The sequence below is a fragment of the Bos grunniens genome, chromosome 29 (assembly GCF_055505025.1).
Source record: "Bos grunniens cultivar Pamir isolate PY7600 chromosome 29, Bosgru_T2T1.0, whole genome shotgun sequence".
NCBI lineage: Eukaryota > Metazoa > Chordata > Mammalia > Artiodactyla > Bovidae > Bos > Bos grunniens.
In genome coordinates, this window is record NC_141193.1 from 10,689,396 (window position 1) to 10,695,395 (window position 6,000).

The window sequence follows — 6,000 nt, forward strand, 5'->3', positions numbered from 1 at the left end:
TTTAACTCAACTTTTTCACTCTCCACTTTCACTTTCATCAAGAGGCTCTTTAGTTCTTCTTCGCTTTCTGCCATAAGGGTGGTGTCATCTGCATATCTGAGGTTATTGATATTTTTCCTGCCAATCTTGATTTCAGCTTGTGCTTCATCCAGACCAGCATTTTTCATGATGTACTCAGCATAAAAGTTAAATAAGCAGGGTGACAATATACAGCCTTGACGTACTCCTTTTCCTATTTGGAACCAGTCTGTTGTTCCATGTCCAGTTCTAACTGTTGCTTCCTGACCTGCATACAGATTGCTCAAGAGGCAGATCAGGTGGTCTGGTATTCCCATCTCTTTCAGAATTTTCCACAGTTTATTTTGATCCACACAGTCAAAGGCTTTGGCATAGTCAATAAAGCAGAAATAGATGTTTTTCTGGAACTCTCTTGTCTTTTTGATGATCCATCGGATGTTGGCAATTTGATCTCTGGCTTCTCTGCCTTTTCTAAAACCAGCTTGAACATCTGGAAGTTTGTGGTTCACATACTGTTGAAGCCTGGCTTGGAGAATTTTGAGCACTACTTTGCTAGCGTGTGAGATGAGTGTAATTGTGCGGTAGTTTGAGCATTCTTTGGCATTGCCTTTCTTTGGGATTGGAATGAAAACTGACCTTTTCCAGTCCTGTGGCCATTGCTTTTTCCAAATTTCCTGGCATATTGAGTAAAGCACTCTTTCACAACGTCATCTTTTAGGATTTGAAATAGCTCAACTGGAATTCCATCACCTCTACTAGCTTTGTTCATAGTGATGCTTCCTAATGCTCACTTGACTTCACATTCCAGGATGTCTGGCTCTAGGTGAGTGATCACACCATCGTGATTATCTGGGTTATGATGATCTTTTTTGTACAGTTCTTCTGTGTATTCTTACCACCTCTTCTTAATATCTTCTGCTTCTGTTAGGTCTATATTATTTCTGTCCTTTATTGAGCCCATCTTTGCATGAAATGTTCTCTTGGTATTTCTAATTTTCTTGAAGAGATTTCTGGTCTTTGCCATTCTATTGTTTTCCTCTATTTCTTTGCATTGATCGCTGAGGAAGGCTTTCTTATCTCTCCTTGCTATTCTTTGGAACTCTGCAATCAAATGGGTATATATTTCCTTTTGTCCTTTGCCTTTCACTTCTCTTCTTTTCACAGCTATTTGTAAGGCCTTCCCAGACAGCCATTTGTGTTTTTGCATTTCTTTTTTTTAGGGATGGTCTTGATCCCTGACTCCTGCAAATGTCAAGAACCTCCATCCATAGTTCATCAAGCACTCTGTCTATCAGATCTAGGCCCTTAAATCTATTTCTCACTTCCACTGTATAATCATAAGGGATTTGATTTAGGTCATATGTGAGTGGTCTAGTGGTTTTCCCTACTTTCTTCAATTTAGGTCTGAATTTGGCAATAAGGAATTCATGCTCCGAGCCACAGTCAGCCCCCGGTCTTGTTTTTGCTGACTGTATAGAGCTTCTCCATCTTTGGCTGCAAAGAATATAATCAATCTGATTTCAGTATTGACCATCTGGTGATGTCCATGTGTAGAGTCTTCTCTTGTGTTGTTGGAAGAGGGTATTTGCTATGACCAGTGCATTTTCTTTGCAGAACTCCGTTAGACATTGCCCTGCTTCGTTCTGTACTCCAAGGCCAAATTTGCCTGTTACTCCAGGTTATTTCTTGACGTCCTACTTTTGCATTCCAGTCCCCTATAATGAAAAGGACATCTTTTTTGGGTGTTAGTTTTGTAGGTCTTCATAGAATTGTTCAACTTCAGCTTCTTCAGCATTACTGGTCAGGGCATAGACTTGGATTACTGTGATATTGAATGGCTTGCCTCGGAAATGAACAGAGATCTTTCTGTCGTTTTTGAGATTGCATCCAAGTACTGCATTTTGGGCTCTTTTGTTGACCATGATGGCTACTCCATTTCTTCTAAGGGATTCTTGCCCACAGTAGTAGATATAATGGTCATCTGAGTTAAATTCACCCATTCTGGTCCATTTTAGTTCACTTATTCCTAAAATGTCGATGTTCATTCTTGCCATCTCCTGTCTGACCACTTCCAATTTGCCTTGATTCATGGACCTAACATTCCAGGTTCCTATGCAATATTGCTCTTTACAGCATCGGACTTTGCTTCCATCACCAGTCAAAGCCATAATTGGGTGTTGTTTTTGCTTTGGCTCCATCTCTTCAGTCTTTTTGGAGTTGTTTCTCCACTGATCTCCAGTAGCATATTGGGCACCTACTGACCTGGGGAAGTCTAGTTTACCTATTTTTTCTTTTATTGCTTGTGTGTTTGGTGTCGTGTCTAAGAAACCATTGCTAAATCCAAGATTATAAGAATTTACCCTTAGGGACTTTCCTGGCAGTCCAGTAGTTAAGACTTCGTGCATCCACTGCAGAGGGTGAGGGTTCAACCCCTGGCTGGGGAAAAAAGCTGCAATCCCACAGCCCGCATGCCTCATGGTTCAGCCAAAAATTAATTCAAAGGACTTCCTGGTGGCCCAGTGCTGTAACTACTGAGCCCAGGCACTGTGGAACTCCTGCACCACAACTGGAAAGAAGCCCAGGCACTGCAAATGAAAGAGCCTGCATACAGCAGTGAAGATGCAGTGCAACCAAAAAGAAGTACATTTTTTTCAAAAAAGAAAAATATGATTTAAAAAAATAAGAAAAAGAAAGATCCCCTGTACCACAAGTAAGGTCTGACACAGCCGAAGTAATTAATTTCTTCATCTTATTAATATGGTATATTACATTGATTAATTTTCATATGTTGAACCACACTTGTTTTCCTGGGATAAGTATCAGTTGGCTATTTGGGGCAATATAGGGCTAGGGGAATGGAGAAGACAATGGCACCCCACTCCAGTACTGTTGCCTGGAAAATCCCATGGAGGGAGTAGACTGGTGGGCTGCCGTCTATGGGGTCGCACAGAGTTGGACACGACTGAAGCGACTTAGCAGCAGCAGCAGCAGGACTAGGGGAAAAGAGGAGGTACTGTGGAATTATAAGAAACCATTAATATGAAAGTTTTGAAAACTGTAACACACTTTAGAATTTAAGGCATCTTTTGTTTAATTAAAAAAAAAGAGGGAAAATTTTTTCTAGTGTTTTGTTGAGGAGTTTAAAATCTATATTCATAAGGGATATTGGCTTATACATTTCTTTCCTTATGAGGTTTTTGGCTTTAGTATCAAAGTAATACTGGCATAAACTAGGAAACACACTCCTTTATTATTTTGGAAGAGTTTGAGAAGGATTGGTATTAATTCTTTTTTAAATGTTTGAGAGAATTCACCAATAAAGGAGTCTGGTCCTATCCTTTTCTTTATTGGACTTTCTTTTTTTGGTTCCTGATTTAATCTCTTGTTATAGGCTTATTCCAATTTTTTATTTCTTCTTGAGTCAGTATTAGTAGTTCGTTTGTACCTAGGAATTTGTCCTTTTCATCTAAGTAATCTGATTTGTTGATAAACAATTATTCATAGTATTCTGTTATAATCCTTTTTATATCCATAAGGGTGATAGTAACGTACCTCCGTTTATTCCTGATCTTAGTAATTTGAGTTTTTTTCCTTTGCTCTAACAAAAGTTTCATCAATTTTGTTGCTCTTCAAAGAAGTGCTTCTGTTTTCACTGGTTCGCTCTGCTGCTTTTCTATTCTATATTTCCTTTATTTCCACTCTAATCTTTATTATTTTCTTCCCTGGTATTTCAGCTGGTAAAGAATCCGCCTGCAATGCAGGAGACTCCAATTCGACTCCTGGGTCGGGAAGATCTGCTGGAGAGAGGATAGGCTACCCACTCCAGTATTCTTGGGCTTCCCTTGTGACTCAGCTGGGAAAGAATCCGCCTGCAGTGCAGGAGACCTGGGTTCGATTCCCGGATTGGGAAGATCCCCTGGAGAAGGGAAAGGCTACCCACTCCAGTATTCCAGCCTAGAGAATTCAGTGCATGGGGGTCCCAAAGAGTTGGACACGACTGAGCGACTTTCACTTTCCTTTTGCTCACTTTGGTGTTGTTTTGTTCTTCCCTTTCTAGTTCCTTAACTTGGAAATTTAAGGCTGGACTTGAGTAAGAGGTATGAGGTTGGAGACTCCATAGCTATCTTGCTGCCAAGAAGGAGCACCAATCTGAGAATATAGTCAAGCCAGGATACGGACAAGAAAGACACTAGATCTTAAAGACAGCACTTAGCCCCTGAATCATCCATGTCTGAAGCAAGTTCTGTTGCCAGACACTCAGTTACATGATTCAGTAAATTTTCCTTGTGCTCATAAAAAAAATGTTGGAAGTTCAGACCATTGATCTGAAATCTTCTTTTTAATATAGATGTTTATTTACAGCTATAACTTTTCCTCTGAGAACTGCTTTTACTGCAGTTCTTGTAAGTTTTGGTATGCTGAGTTTTCATTTATCCCATATAATTTCCCTTGTGATTTCATTTTTATCCACTGGGCATTTAAGAAAGGTTTTTTAGTTTGTTTTGTGTTTTTGGTTTTTTCTGTGCTGTGAAGCACATGAGACCTTTGATCAGGGATTGAACCCATACCCCCTGCAGTGAAAATGTGAAGTCTTAACCGCTGGACTGCCAGGGTTGCAAAAGATATTGTTTATTAACAATAATTTCCACATATATTCTGCAAATTTTTCAGTTTTCCTTCTTATTAATTTCATTCTGGTCAGAGAAAATACTTCATATGAGTTCAGTATTTTTAAATTTACTGAGACTTGTTTTATAAATATGGTCTCTTTAAGGGAATGTTTCTTGTACACTTGAAAAGAATATGTATTCTGCTGTCTTGGGGTAGAATTAGGTCTATTTGGTTTGTAGCATTGTTCAAATCCTCTATTTTCTTGTTTATCTTTGGTATAGTACAGTTGACCCTGGGACAATGCAAGGATTAGGACACCAATTCTCCATGCAGTTGAAAATCTGTGTGTAAATTTATAGTTGGGCTTCTGTAGAAGCAGAAACATCACTTTGCCAACGAAGGTCTGTATAGACAAAGCTATAGTTTTGCCGGTAGTCATGTACAGGTGTAAGAGTTGGACCATGAAGAAGGTGAGCGCTGGCTTTGAGAACTGAGGCTTTCGAACTGTGGTGCTGGGGAATACTCTTGAGAGTCCCTGGGACTGCAAGGAGATCAACCCTGAATATTCATTGGAAGGACTGATACTGAAGCTGAAACTCCAATATTTGGCCACCTGATGCTGCTGAGAGCAGACTCATTAGAAAAGCCCCTGTGTTGGGAAAGATTGAAGGTAGGAGGAGAAGGCATCGACAGAAGATGAGATGGTTGGATGGCATCAGTGACTCCATGGACATGAGTTTTAGCAAACTCTGGAAGACAGTGAAGGATAGGGAAGCCTGGTGTGCTGCAGTCCATGGGGTTGCAAAGAGCTGGACGTGACTTCCAATTGAACGACAACAATTGTATCCACAGATAAAACCAACACATGTTGTGTGGTACCATAGTATGCATTTATAAAAAAAGTTCACACGTAGTGGACCCATGCACTACAAACCCATATTGTTTATGGATCAACTGTAGTTCTACCCATTATTGAAAGTGAAATACTGAAGTCTTTACTATTGTCCAACTATTTCTCCCTTTAATTCTGTCAAGTTTTGCCTCAGATATTTTGGGGCTCTGAAGTTAAATGAATATATGTTTTTAATTATTATATTTTGGTGGTGGATTGAGCCTTCTTTCTTTATATAATGTCTCTCATAATAATTTTGGCCTTAAAGTCTATTTTTTTCTATTAGTTACAGTCACTTCATCTCTTTTTTTGTTGTTGTTAGTCTCTGAAATATATTTTCCTTCCTTTCACTTTCAACCTACTTGAGTTGATTGAGCTAAAGAAAAAGTCTTATAGACAGCATATTGTTAGATTATATGTGTTTTTATTTTATTTATTTATTTATTTGGCCATGCCACACAGCTTGTGGGATTTCAGTT